The 15,903-nt window shown below is 42.2% G+C and overlaps 1 protein-coding gene across 2 annotated transcripts in view; it reads left to right on the top strand.

The window, feature by feature from the left end:
- Window positions 1-15,903, top strand: part of LOC136864149 (very long chain fatty acid elongase AAEL008004) — a 288,445-nt gene that overhangs the window by 129,126 nt on the left and 143,416 nt on the right. The window contains exon 2 of one of the 2 annotated variants that reach the window (XM_067140791.2): window positions 1,118-1,201. The gene's annotated coding sequence lies outside the window, so the exon portion shown is untranslated. Of the gene's footprint in view, window positions 1-1,117; window positions 1,202-15,903 lie in introns of those variants that run through there. The other variant, XM_067140792.2, reaches the window with a different exon arrangement.

The raw sequence follows: 15,903 nt of genomic DNA, 5'->3' as shown, positions 1-15,903 counted from the left end.
ATATTCCGGACCGTCGTCAAATGCGCGGACCGCGCTGGAAACGGCTCCTGGACGGGTAATGACTAAGAATGCAGTCCGGACGCGGGTTCAGTGCCACCAAGGCACCCAATATGACACCACGCCGGATCTCCTGAAGGATTTTATCCATATTAAAAATATTATAGGAAAAGATGGCAAAGATTTACGAACCCAACTGACCGGGAGGAATACCTGAGTCTAGCCCGGGAAGTACGAAATCGATTGCTGGAAAGGAAGATTTAAAAATTGGAGGAAACGTGCCGTAAAATCATAGAAAACCAGTCAGATCGGGAATTTTGGTGGATTCTCGCAGAAAACGAGTCAGATCGCGAATTTCGGCGGATTATATATCTAAAACAATAAGCATTCAATTATAAATTTCAGTATAATACCGTAGCGAAGCACGGGTATCTTGCTAGTAACATATAAAAATAAATAAGTAAGAACACTGGTAAAGACATATGCACAGGTGGACAACTAGACTGTGCAACGGAAGGCAGTGCTGGCCACCTACACCATTTTGATCGTAGGGGGGGGGGGGGAGAATTTCTTTTTTTCTTTTTTGCTAGTTGCTTTACGTCGCACCGACACAGATAGGTCTTATGGCGACGATGGGATAGGAAAGGCCTAGGAGTTGGAAGGAAGCGGCCGTGGCCTTAATTAAGGTACAGCCCTAGCATTTGCCTTGCGTGAAAATGGGAACCCACGGAAAACCATATTCAGGGCTGCCGACAGTGAAATTCGAACCCACTATCTCCCGGATGCAAGCTCAGAGCCACGCGCTCCTGACCGCACGGCCAATTCGCCCGGTCATCATTTTCTTAATCTACCACATCGTTTTAAACAGGTTGTCAGCAAGATGCTAGGTTGAAGGGTAACCGGTGCTGTAAGAAATGATCGCTTACATTGTCCACTAACACAGGTCTGGTTTCAACTGAAATGCTTCCGATAAGGTCGACGAAGCAGAAACCGTTTAGTTGGTATTCAAGAAAATAAAATTACACATGTATGTTGTGCGCATGTTTTTATGATGTGATATTTGGTAAATAACAATTCATTTGTACGGCATCACCCTGATATTTATTTCTGTTTGTTACAGTTCCAAGCGTGTTTCTTGCTTCCACGAGGAATATCCTTTTCTTCGTCTCAACCGGGACAATCGTAGTTATTGTCAACCCTCCAGGTTAGTATTATGTTATTTTTTAGTCGTACTATGACGGTGATCACTTTTGTGTTAAATTAGCAGCTAGATAACAATTGTTTTTAACTTGCTGACGGGCAATTGAACCAACAGTAAAATTATTTTTGTGAAATAAAGTACACTCTTGTTTAAAGGAAATAGCCCACCATAATCAAACATATGTCGATAAGTTACGTTTGTTGGTCACATCCGGGTAAATCCTTGGCCTTTAGTCCTATGCGGAAACTGTCTGATGATACATGGTAATGTAGGTAGCCGCAATTACTGTATTTGGTCCTAGGTTTTAGGTAAGAGCCCAGAGTCATAAATAAGATCCTAATGCAGCTTTGTGAGAAATGGAAAAATCTGGCGAAAATCACATGGAGAACAGGGGGTTTTCAGCGCGAGGATTTGAATCTTGGAGCAGTTCAATTTGTCGAGAGGGACTTAACATGCACACGGCGATGATGGATGTACTGTACATTGACTCCACTTTCGCTGCATAAGAGTTCTAATTTAATGTCTATAAAGCGTATTACAATAGTTGTTCATGTCGCGTGTGTGAAGTCTTTCTGGTTCTATTTGACGACAGTTTGCTTCACTACATTTGTTTCTTTGAGGCTTCTCGCTGGTAATAAACAATACCTGAACAACGTCATTGGATGGGCTACAACATTTTGGTGAATTTAAAGGGAGCCACATTCGAAAACCGATGTCGTCATCTCGCCGTTCTCGTTTTGTTGGAGGCAAATATCAGCGCATAAAACCATACACTCACTTTGGGAACATTGATTGGCCCAGAATAACCTCAATTTGAACCGAATCTGATTGCGAGATGAGTTGTAATAGATTTACGGTTCCATTTGTCCCCCGTCCTGAAAGTTGTAGCAGCCTCCGAGCTCATACATCATCATTCCTCTCCGTTGTAAGGCGACTCGCTGAACTAGAACTCCATTTTCAATATCCTATTGGAAGTCTGAACTTAACATCTGATCATCGGCAGGTTAATTTGGAATTGCATCATGCCACAGAGGTATGGACGACTTCTGAATGGCGAAAATTGTCTTTAGCGAAGAGTGCACTTTTATTAAGACTTTGATCACCTGCGAGTTGGTATTTCTTGGAAGACAGAGAGCATTCGTCCCTAGGGTTTGTAATGTGCGTTATACAGCTAACTCCGCTGATGCTGTGTGGTGTGAATAAAACTGAGTCTAAGCGAGTGAGCGTGTGCTCGCTAAGTGTCTGAGTGCCTCCCTGCCGATGAGCTTCCACTCCGCATTTGCGGTGAATAAAAAATTAGAGCGGAAGCACAGCGTAAACTCGAGTGCAAGGTCGTGCACGTGTACTAGTATCCTGAAAAAAAAATCACCATTGGCATTCTAATTTACTATAGTTTTACGAGAGCGAATCAAAAAGTAATTTACACTAGCTCGCCGCGAGAGCACGCTGTGTGTCGTGATAGTGCCAATGCGGAGCAAGCTACAGTAACTGGTGACACGTCTTCCTGTGTGCAGAGCGGGCCTGGTTTAATGGCGTGTCTACTGGATGTTCACTCCAATTTGGAGGTGCGTGCAGCGATCATATTTCTTTGGGCTAAACTGCTCAATTGCACGGACATTCATCGTGAAATCACTGCTGTATATGGTGGGCATGCAATTTCTCGCCCAGGTATTGTAAAGTGGTGTAAGCAATTTGACGCCGGACGCACGGATCTCACGGACGAATATCGCGAAGGGAGGCCCGCAACATCCAGTACCGTTGCAAATGTTGACCGTGTGCATGGATTCATTAGAGAGAATCGGCGCATAACTCTGTAGGAAATTGCCAGTGCATTGAACATTTCGTATGGCATTGTTCACTGGCACCTTGGATTTCGTAAACTGTGTCACAGGTGGATCCCACGTCTGCTCACCGATGTTCACAAGGGACAACGTTTCCAATCGTCCAATCGTCATTGGCATTTTTGTATCGGTATTCTGGGGAGGCAACGAGTTTCTGCGGCGAATCATCACAGGGGATGAAACGTGGGTCCACCACTTCACCCCCCGAAACAAAGAGAACATCGATGGAATGGGTGCGCACCACATGATCACCACTAAAGAAGGCCAAGGTCCAACCTTCAGCAGGAAAGGTAATGGGAAATGGCGACATTGTTTTTTTTTTGGCATGGAGGGTGTGGTGCACATGGAATTTATACCGAAAGGTACGACAATAAACTCGGCTTCGTATTGCCAAACTTTGAACCGGTTGCGTAAGGCAATTAAAAAAAAGCGGCGAGGAAGATTGAGCGCCAGTGCAATTTTGTTGCACGATAACGCAACACTTCACACGGCCCGTCAAACGCCCGAACTGCTGCAGCGCTTCAAGTGGGAGGTATGGCAACATCCTCTATACAGTCCAGACTTACACGATTATCATGTGTTCGGTAAGCTGAAAAGAGGACTTCGGTGGATGACGATTCCGAAGCGATGAGGAGGTGAAAACAGCTGTTACCAGGTGGTTACATAGCGCTAGAGATGATTTCTACGCAACCGGAATCGAAAAGTTGGTTGACCGTTCTAGAAATGTTTACGGTCTCTTGGGGACTATGTGGAAAAGTGAACTTACGTTGTATGATGTCAAAGCCGTGTTGCCTATTTGTAGATGGTAGGGTGTAGGGAGATAGTGGGTTCGAACCCCACTGTCGGCAGCCCTGAAGATGGTTTTTCCGTGGTTTCCCATTTTCACACCAGGCAAATGCTGGGGCTGTACCTTAATTAAGGCCACGGCCGCTTCCTTCCCATCCCTAGGCCTTTCCTATCCCATCGTCGCCATAAGACCTATCTGTGTCGGTGCGACGTAAAGCAAATAGCAAAAAGAAATCCATAAATAGCCATAACTTGAAAGTGTAACTTAAGTTTTGGTTCGCCCTCGTATTTTATTAATGTCAATAGGCATTGTTCCGTTGAAAACTGTAAATATCTAAAGTGACAAGGCATTCTAATAATTATTAAAATATGTGTATGGGCTACCATTATGAGCCCTTGGTTGTACTTGACTTCTGTGAAAGCGGCGCATCAATAGCACCCTCCATTTCAGAAATAATTGGGTTGCAAATTTTAGGTGATTTGCCCGTATGACCCACTTCTAACATACTGTATGGATGTGAAAGCTGGAAAATCCCTGAAGAACATGAAAGAAAGGTAATAGTAGCAGAAATGAAATATTGCGGAAAGACTCTGAATTAAAAAGAATGCATAAGATCTGGAATCAGAAAATAAGATGAGTAGGAACGGAGCCAGTTCGAAGATACATAAGCAAGAGACTGCTAAGTTGGTTTGGTCTTTTCATGATGAAAGAATGGATGTTGAAAGGAAAGTAAAAACAAATTTACGAAGCAAGGTCAGAGGAAGAGGAAAGCAAAGGGAGACCAACAGTTATAATGTATATTTACAGCATGTTGAAGATACCGGAAGGAATAAGAGAGATGAAGAGATTAGCAAGGGATCATGGGGAGTGGCTGAAGTGGATCGCTGGAACCCAGATGCTGTAATGCTATAACTTAATGGACAGAAGAAGCCGATCGATTATTATAAAGAAATTTGATAGGACACAATATGAGAATTATTTGTAAGTATATACAGTATATGGAATAAGAATGATACGGAACGAATGCATGAACGAGTACAAGACGAATGGATCACAACAGATGTGGACCGTAATAGTTATAAGAATTCACTCACTTATGACCTAATCGCCAACAAAGTTATGAGTCGATAGAAGAAACCTTGTCAAAATTGTCACGTACCTGACAGCATTTACTTTATAATAAAAAGTTAATTTTTTCTAGAATATGACATACTCTACACGCAGTAGGCTGCCTTTCCCACGGGGGTTTTCTGGATCTGTTATCGGTTTATTTCCTGCACTATTTTAAATATAGCTCATGGATAAGGAGTAATACTTAGAAACTTCTCCTAACGTTTAATTCTTTTTGGAGTTGGGGGGGGGGGGGGGGGGAACAAATTGTGACTTTCCAGTGAAATTATTATTTATAATATTTTGTATTGGAACGCATGGTAAATCAGATCAGTTACACAAGTAGCCTTCACTGCACGTCTTTAAACGTAGGCTTACAGCTCCAAGTGCTAAACGTAATGATACTGGTAATAAGAGGTGGGGATATGAAGGTTCTTCCTTTCCTATTCAGTACTCCGGCAACAACATCCAAATGACTTTTCCATGTCCTGCATCCAAGATGAAGCATTAGTGATTTAGAAGGAACGAAAGGGAATGGAGGGAAATCTTCCAGAAGCCATTTCAGTGAAGGTGACGTTTAGTTACGTGCGTCCATGTCTCATGCTGTAACGTCAAGGAGAAGATAACAATTACTATAATCAAAGACGTGACCAACCTTTATTGGCTCTGATTGTTGTCGATCTCTTGCCAAGGATGGGTATCGAGAACTATATTACGAAAAGTTTGCTTTGTTCCTGGTTAGTTCAGATTTTGAAGCTTAAGGTTATTTTGTTAAGGCAATGTAATTTCACTCTTGGGAACATTTATATGGCTCTAACCGGGCGAGTTGGCCGAGCGGTAGGAGCGCGCAGCTGGGAGCTAGCATCCGGGAGATAATGGGTTCGAACCCCACTGTCGGCAGCTCTGAAGATGGTTTTCCGTGGTTTCCCATTTTCAAACCAGGCAAATGCTGGGGCCGTACCTTAATTAAGGCCACGGCCGCTTCCTTTCCATTCCTAGGCCTTTCCCGTCCTATCATCGCCATAAGACTTATCTGTGTCGGTGCGACGTAAAGCAAATAGTATATTGCTCTGGGAAAATAATAATAATAATAATAATAATAATAATAATAATAATAATAATAATAATAATAATAGTCCGGCTCGTTGGCTGAATGGTCAGCGTACTGGCCTTCGGTTCTGAGGGTCCCGGGTTCGATTTCCGGCCGGGTCGGTGATTTTAATCGCTTCTGATTAATTCTTATGGCTCGGGGACTGGATGTATGTGTCCGTCCCAACACTCTCCTCATCATATTCAGACAACGTACCACACTACCAACCACCACAGAAACACGCAATAGTGATTACATTCCTCCATATAGGTTTGGCGTCAGGAAGGGCATCCGGCTGTAAAACAGGGTCAAATCTACATGTGTGACACAGTTCGCACCCGCGTCCCCATAGGTGTGGGAAAAGCGGCATAATAATAATAATAATAATAATAATAATAATAATAATAATAATAATAATAATAATAATAATAATAACAACGGTCGTTTCCTTCCCCACTCCAACCCCTTCATAATAATGTGATGTCGTGTGGCCTCTGGAGAGGCCTGGTGGAGGTCTTGCTAGTTGACGCTCATGCGCGCGCGCGCGCGCGCGCGCGCGCGTGTGTGTGTGTGTGTGTGTGTTTTGGTGAAACCCGGTGTAGGCATATAGCCTACTCCTGCCGAATAACACGGGGGGTCTGCTCAATGCTTAATATCGCCATTCGACAGACGAATCAGTATCAACAGCGCTATAACCTTCACTCCGTATGAAGTCTGCAAAGTGGCTTTTGGCATGCAATCTAGTGATTAGAAATTGTATACAACCGCCTCTCCTACCCTCCCGACTAACATTCTGATCGTGAAAGTATTTTCCACAAAATAATAATAATAATAATAATAATAATAATAATAATAATAATAATAATAATAATAATAATAATAATGGGTAATCAAGACAGGTGTTCGACAGGGAGATGGGCTGTCACCTCTTTTGTTCAACTATGTACTTGAGAAGGTAATACAGGAGTGGCGAAAGACGTTGAAAGAAAGAAACCTTTACAAACCCGTAAGGATTGGGACAAAGAAAAAGGGAGTGGAAATAGATTGCTTAGCGTTCGCTGATGATATAGCCCTTATGACATAAAATTTCGAAAGTGCAACAGAACAGGTCAATGTGTTGGAGGAAGTAGCAGAACAAACAGGTTTACAAATTTCCTTTCAAAAGACAGAAGTAATGTCAAATATCAAAGATGATACGGCACAACTAAACACCAAATATGGAACGATAAACCGTGTTAGTAAATTTAAATACCTTGGGGAATGGATTCAGCAAAATGGACTTGACAAAGGGGCCATAGCATCAAGAAACAAGAAAATGGAAGTCACTTCCCAAACCAACCGCAACATATACAACGAAAAGTGCTTTTCCCTGAACACAAAAATTCGTCACTACAACACTGTCATCAAACCAGTATTGCTGCATGCATCTGAATCCCTTATCGTAGCAGAGAAATGTTTGCTTGCGGATTTAGAGAGGAAAGAAAGAAAGATCCTACACACCATACTTGGCCCAAACTACAAAAATGGCATCTACATTAGAAAATCCAGGCAAGAAGTATACTCTAAGATAGAGAAGATCACGGACACAATGCGTAAAGGCAGAATTCGCTTCTACGGTCACATACGACGGATGATCGACTCTCGATGTACGAAACGTATCTTCAGTATGTTTTACTCAAAACCAAAAACGGCAATGCCATGGTACGTTAATGTCAAGAAAGATCTTAAAGAACTGGGCCTACAAGCAGAAGATGCACAAGACCGAAATCTTTTCAGAGCAGCCATCAAGACTTTTGGGACTTTCCGGGGCGAAAAACGGGCAACTAAATGGACAGAAGAACGTCGTGCTGAACACAGTGAGCTAATAAAGACGATGTGGATCAAGCGAAAAATAGACAAATGCCAGATTGTAAAGTGAGGCCGATTAGCGAAGTTGAATGAATGAATAATGGGTAAAAGGGCAACGTTGCATTACAAAACTGTGTTTGACTTTTAATATGGATCCCTTCGATGTAGTCCAGCTCCATGGTTAAATGATTAGCATGCTGGCCTTTGATCAACGAGGTCCCAGGTTCGCTTCCCGACAGGGTCGGGGATTTTAACCTTCATTGGTTAAATCCGATGAATCTGAGGCTGGGTGTGTGCGTCATCTTGAGCAGTAGAATTCATCCTAGATAGGGCTCCATCCTCACAGACGCGCATGTCGCCTATACGGCGTCAACTCGAAAGACCTGCACCAGGCCACACGCCATTATATTATTATTATTATTTCCTCGATGTAATGGAGCCGTGAGATCTGTCCTATTTTATAGTCATGCCAGTGCCGAAGAACAAGTCCATGTTTTTTCTCTTCTTTTGAAAGTATTGATTTAACGTTCATTCTTCATTTTCAGGTAAGCTTCAGCTCGGAGTTGTTACAACTTTACAGCAAATATATAAATGGAAGGTCTTTTCCTTTTTTTTTTTAAAGTACGAGTAGCTTTTAAACTATAGATGAAATGCTTCCAATTTTCTCGGCATATCATTGCGTCTGACAGTTCAGTGGCTCAATTATGAATGGGGAAAGGAGACATATCTCCAATACAAATGTTTAAAACATAAATCAGAAAATTCTAAAAGTTTTGTGTCTGACTGAGCAACATAACAAGTTCTGTGAAAAACATATGCAATTTCTCCACAAGGTAAAACGTGCAGTCCAGAAAATAATTTTAAACATACACTAGATACAGTATTGTTGTAATAGTCATCCCGCAATCCTAAATTTACAATTTTCTGGTACCAAGATTGACCAAAATAAAATCTCTTATAAAACTAACGTTGTCATGCCAAGAACGTTGCAAGGTACCAAACATTACCTGAATGTATGCAGCGTTGTCATTTCTCATGTACAAAAATCCCCAAAATATCGATAGTTTTAATACGAGAGTTGTAAGTAAAGTAGGGGAAATATTGATAGAACGCAATGTTTAATGAGCTAACGAGTAGATTGAAGTCGTTGGGGATCCTTGGCAAGGCGTTCCCTGTTGATGACAGCGACGGAGCGCCCCACAGATGCCACGTCAGGAAATCGGCGACTTCGGAGGGTTTTTTCAACTTCGGAAACAGGTCGTAGTCACGAAGACTCACGTCTGGTGAATACGGAGGGTGTTCCAAAACCTCCCAATGCCATCGTTGCAACATCACAACATGCGTTGTTATGCAGCACGATAGGGCGATCGTCTCGCAAAAAACGTGGACGTTAGCGCCGCATAGCCGGACGCGGATGTTGGGCAGTAGTAGTCACTGTTGACGGTTTGTCCCTCAGGCGCAGCTTGCGTTAGAATAACTTCCTCGTAGTCGCATACCACAATCAGCAAACGCTTCACCCGACTGGGCTCCTGTCAAAATTTCTGTGGACGTGGCGAACCCGGGTGACGTCATTCATTCGACTGACGCTTTAATTCAGGTTCATAGGCTTGTGCCCACGTTTGGTCAATGAAGACAACACGCTGCAGAAATCCGTCTCCTTCGTTGCGGTATGTGTCCAGGTGGAAGCCAGTCAGTGCATACCATTGCCATTTCTGTATGTCGGTGAGTTGATGTGGAACCCTACGGGACGCAACTCTCCTCATGTTAAGACATTTCATCAGTATGTGCTACGGAAACGAGACCACTCACGATGTCAATCTGATCTTGAGGAATGGACGGCAATTCCGCAGCCTCATTCCGACCCGCACGAAACGCCTTGACACATCGTGCAACTGTCCTATACGGTAATGCATTTTCACTACAGCTTCAGGTAATCCTCGATAACATTCTGATGCATTCTTACCACGGGAAACCTCAATTTTAATCCACGAACGCTGATTTCCTTATGAACACATGCTTTAGAGCGGTGAAATCGACACTCTTCACTTCAACGCCACACAGCAACAACACTCGCAACTGGATGCCTGTCAAATGCGCACTACACATCGACAACAGGGCCACCTGACCGCTCCCATATCCTATTTGCGCATGCCCGATCTCCTGCGAGAGTCTGGACTGCGTTGCTACTACATTATTTACAGCCTTCGTAGTATCAAAAGCACAAATATTTGTTATTCAGTCCCACATACAATTTTGTCCGACTCGTTGGCTGAATGGTCAGCATACTAGCCTTCGGTTCAGAGGGTCCCGGGTTCGATTCCCGGCCGGGTCGGGGATTTTAACCTACATTGGTTAATTCCAATGGCCCGGGGGCTGGGTGTTTGTGCTGTTTCCAACATCCCTGTAATTGACACACCACATATAACACTACCCCCCACCACAATAACACGCAGTTACCTACACATGGCAGATGCCGCCCACCCTCCTCGGAGGGTCTGCCTTACAATGGCTGCACTCCGCTAGAAATAGCCACACGAAATTAAATTAAAAACATACAATTTTTATGTACCTACACTAAAGCCTTGTTAGACTGCGGGCATAATTAGCCCCTGCACATGTGCTCGCAATCCAAAGCTCTCGTATATTTTTCCACAAGAAATAATTGAAACACGGATGATTAGTTCAACAACCCCAAAATGTGTGTTGATACAGACTGATTCGCACAAGAAGCAACTTCCCTACATCTTCTAGAACACATGGCCGTTGCTCTGATACTCTCACGCCTCATTTTGCTTCTTCCAGCCACTTTAGTCCTTCCTTCTTTATTATTGTGCAAATAGTTGATGATGATTTAGCGATATCGGGTGCACGCACACATTGTTCGTACTTCTGGATGATCTTCTTCCTAATTTTCATAGCAATAATCTCCTCCCTCTTCAACATTGTTCTTCAAGGGGCCATTGTTACTAAACAACAGTCACTATACTTGGACATAAAAACATGTTACTAAATAACAGTAACTACACTTGGATTTTATTAGCACAAGTCTGATTACAATGCCATAGTGTACAGTTCGTATGAATGTTGACTACAGGATGAAATGACATATGGCTTTTAATGCCGGGAGTGTCCGAGGACATGGTCGGCTCGCCTGGTGCAGGTCTTTCGAATTGACTCCCGTAGGCGACCTGCACGTCATGATGAGGATGAAATGATGATGAAGACAACACATACACCCAGTCCCTGGTGCCAGCGAAATTAACCAATGATGGTTAATTTTCCCGACCTGCTGGGAATCGAACCCGGGACCCCTGTGACCAAAGGCCAGCACGTTAACCATTTAGCCATGGAGCCGGGCGACTACAGAATGAACGTAAAATATAAGGGAAAACATTAGAAGGTGATTCATTATAGGAAAAGAAAGAAAAAACTCATAGAAACATACGTCCAGAAATGGGCGATGAGTCTGCAACAAAGCAATTAGTACACAAAAATAAATTCCGTAATTAGTACACAACATTACATTACTATGGCAAATGGCTGCAAACGTTTTGTGATTTGGGTGGTGCTATCTGTGGGGGTGGTTATCTCGGTAAATCTGTGAGGCCTCTAGATCATTCTCATGTGCTTGTCCGTGTGTGAATACCTTCTAGGCTGGTTCCTGATAGGAATAACGGGTCACAAAACTCAGTAATTCAAGGACTATTTTTTTTACAATTTGATTTACGTTGCACCGACACAGATAGGTCTTACAGCGACGATGGGATATGTAAGGGCTAGGAGTGGGAAGAAAGTGGCCGTGGTCTTAGTTAAGGTACAGCCCCAGCAATTTCCTGGTACAAAAATCGGAAACTACGGAAAACCACCTTCTGGGCTGCCGACAGTGGGGTTCGAACCCACTATCTCCCGAATGCAAGCTCACACGGCTACTTGCTCTGTGGAAATGAATTTATTCCCAGACAAATATCATTATATCTCTATATCAGAATCTTAATCACAGACAGAATCGGCATGAATAAATTGCAGTCTCCTGGTTTTACTTTCCTAGGCCTAATTTATGAACAGGCTACACTCAAGCGGGTTAATCAAGTAGAACAATGCGTACTGTACATTGCACTGAACGTGTGGACATGGGTGCTGTATTAACTGCCAGTATGGAGGCCACTTTCATCATCTAAAAGCAAGAGTATACTCCAGCGTAATGAGTATCTTGATTCCCTAGCAACCTCATTCACATCCAACTAAGAGCAATTATAGTCATCCATAAATCACAAAGCCTGTTCTCTTTCACTACTTGGTAGCTCGTCGAGCATAATGTATTTCACATTCCAACTACACTGACAGTCTGAACCACTCTGAACCGAAGCAAAATCTTCCATCCTTTAGCAACACTTTATATTACATTTAATGTAATGTTCTCTCCGATGTGAGGCTGCCCAAGCAAAATCAAAAACAATGTGTAATTAACTTTTTCACCACCGTACTTCAGAGATTAGTCCGCGTTCAATTTCTCCATTCGCCATGCATTAAAGGCTGTTTTGAGGAACAGAAATAGGTTGCTCTAAAACTCAGTAAACAAAAGTAAACATGAACAAATACAATATGTGACACTCTTTTAACACTTCCTGCCACTGTACTTCAGAGCTTGGTCAGGGTTCAATTTTTCCCTTCGCTATGCATCTAAGACTTTTGAGGAAGAGAAGCAGGCTGCTCTCAGTCGACATAAATGAGTATTTTTTTATGTTTTTTTTTTTTTTTTTTTGCTACGTGTTTAACGTCGTACTAACTCGTCGGAGGTCTTTGGCGAAGTAAATGAGTAAAAAGGTGAGTTAAAATCTAATTCTTGGCCATTCTATGAGTGGTATTCCGTGGCCTGCCATTGTATTACCATGCCAACACCAACATGACGTCCGGCTCCATGGATAAATGGTTAGCGTGCTGGCCTTTGGTCACAGGGGTCCCGGTTTCGATTCCCGGCAGGGTCGGGAATTTTAACCTTAAGTGGTTAATTTCGCCGGCACGGGAGCTGGGTGTATGTGTCGTCTTCATCATCATTTCATCCTCATCATGGCGCGCAGGTCGCCTACGGGTGTCAAATCAAAAGACCTGCATCTGGCGAGCCGAACTTGTCCTCGGACATTCCCGGCACTAAAAGCCATACACCATTTCATTTCAGCTCAGTTGGTCATCAATAATAATAATAAAAATAATAATTATTATTATAAGCCTCCGTGGCTCAGGCGGCAGCGCACCGGCCTCTCACTGCTCGATACCGTGGTTCAAATCCCGGTCACCCCATGTGAGATTTGCACTGGACAAAGCGGAGGCGGGACAGATTTTTCTTTGGGTACGCCGGTTTTCCCTGTCATCTGTCATTCCAGCAACACTCTCCAATATCATTTCATTTCATCTGTCGGTCATTTAACTTTGCCCCAGAGAAGTGCGACAGGCTTCGGTAGTCGGCACATTTCCTATCCTCGCCGCTGGATGGGGACGTCATTCATTCCATCCCTGATCCGGTCGAATGACTGGAAACAGGCTGTGGATTTTCAATAATAATATTCATAATAGTACTATGTGTTTACCCCTTCGTCCCGTTTCTTGATACAGGTTCGGGGATGAGTTGATATGAATACAGCATATGTGGCACTTTTTTATGGCCAGATGTCCTTCCTGTCGCCAACCTCGGTTGAGGAGCTAATGTAGATGAAATGAATGATAATGAATGAAACAGGTTAAGAAGGTGAAAGGTATCGGCTGTGGCCTATGAATAGGGACTGTCCCAGCATTTGGCTGGAAGTGAAAGTGGGAAACCACAGGAAACCATTCTCAGGACAGCCGACGGTGCGGCTTCAACTCCTTAGCTCCTTAGCTGTAGCGCGTTAACACGCACGGCCACTCCGCTTGGTAGGCTAATAATAATAATAATAATAATAATAATAATAATAATAATAATAATATGATGTCAGTTGAGAAGAAGAATGAAGGGACTGCACGTCAGGTTGGGATTGCAGAAATGGACCATGTAGATCATTTCAAGTAATGTTCTTATGATGTGTGTTTTGGTAGAATGGTAATATTGCTAGTAAAATTGATGTAAAGTATAGGAAAGCCAATAGAGTGACCACGCAATTTTGTAAAAATGAAGTGAGTTCGCAGAACAGTCTACCCGTACATTGCTCTGTTTTCAGACCAACCTTGCTATGCGGGAGAAAAGGCAGGGTGGACTCTATCTTATTCATAAGCTGGACATAACAGGCAAGAAATTAGCGACAACAATTGCTGTTATGAAGGTGGTCGCAGTGGAGAGATAAAGGCTACGTTAGGAATGACGTCAATGAATGAGACTGCTTCGGTGGCGCGGTAACGTGAGGCGAATAGAGAAGGATAATGTACCTAGGAGAATAATGAATTCGAATATGGATGGTAAGAGAAGCAGAGGGAGTCCAATGCAACAATTATCAGAATCATTTAAAGATAAAAGTTATGAAACTAAAAGAGGCCAGAGAGCCTAGGTGCAAATAGAGGATTGTGGAAGGGCTCAGTTCATTCATAGAGGCTTGCAAATTGAACGCTGGGGAAACATAACGACAATATATGCAATAAATAATAATAATTTGGAATGAAAAACTGAAAGAATATAAACTATTGCCACTCATGCTGGGGAAGAAGAGCAAAGGTGTTGCAATAAATTGCCTAGCATTTACAGATGACTTTGCCATACTTTCAGAAAGCCTTACAGATGCAGCAATGCAAGTCAATCTCCTTGAAAAGACAGCCAACATGACAGGCTTGAGAATCTCTGCCGAGAAAACAAAATTTTTGACGAATATAAAAAGTGCCCCAAAGTTTTTAGCTACGGATATTGGTCGAATAGAAAAGGTAAAGAAATTCAAATATTTGGGTGAGACAATTCAAGAAAATGGTTTAGAAAAATCTGCTATAGAGGAGAGGATACAAAAGATGGAAAGAGCATACGGTATAACTAAGAATACTTACAACAAAAAGTGCTTATCAAGGAAACTTAAAATAAAGCACTACAACACAGTAGTGAAACCAGAATGCCTTTATGCCAGCGAATGTCTAGCACTGAACTACAAGCTTGATAAATTAGAAATATTAGAAAGAAGAATTATAAGGAAAATATTAGGTCCTCCAAGAATTGCAGAGTTTTGGAAATTAAGAAGTAACAATGAAATTTACCAGAACGTAGAAAACATATCAGAAACAATAAGAAAAAGGAGATTGCTATTTCTTGGACACATTTACAGAATGGATGACAATAGACTAACTAAACGAATCTTCAAGTACCTTTGGGAAAAGAAATCAACTACCACCTGGATTCAAGAAGTCAAGAAAGACCTGGAAAGGAACAACATACGAGAAGAAGAATTATTGGAAAGAAAGATGTTTAGGAAGAAAGTCTTACAAATGGAAGGATTCCAAGGGAGGAAGGAAAAGAAAACAGGCACAAAGTGGACTGAAGACAGGAAAAAGAAACACAGTGAAACAATGAAAGAATACTGGAAGAAAAGGAAAGAACTAAGGAGGAACAATTGAAATTGTAACGTGGTCCTTAGAAGGCCGGAACGCAAGAAGAAGAAATAATAATAATAATAATAATAATAATAATAATAATAATAATAATAATAATAATAATAATAACGATAATAAAATAATGTTTAATGCTCATTCAAATACTATTGGTTTTTAGAGACGCCATATGCGGAAATATTGCTCTGATAAATAAATGGTTGCCATTAATGCTTTCACGGCCCGTACTTATAGACATGATTAGTGTATAGGCTTTTGGGCTTGTGCCGTGTCAAGAAAATAAGGTGAAATTATTAACGTTTCGCAGAAAACTGTGCTCTGCGTCCTCAGAAGAAATCTCGACTGTCCACGAGAAAGGCTTCTTAAACAATGACCCTTTGAATTTCGGAACTCCTCTGTTAAGTAAAATGAGAAAGCCTCTCCATTTACATTAATATTTTTTTCTTTCAACATTTCGTAGTAACTCCCACATCCT

This window comes from Anabrus simplex, chromosome 2 (assembly GCF_040414725.1).
Source record: "Anabrus simplex isolate iqAnaSimp1 chromosome 2, ASM4041472v1, whole genome shotgun sequence".
NCBI lineage: Eukaryota > Metazoa > Arthropoda > Insecta > Orthoptera > Tettigoniidae > Anabrus > Anabrus simplex.
This window is presented reverse-complemented; position numbering and strand designations above follow the sequence as displayed.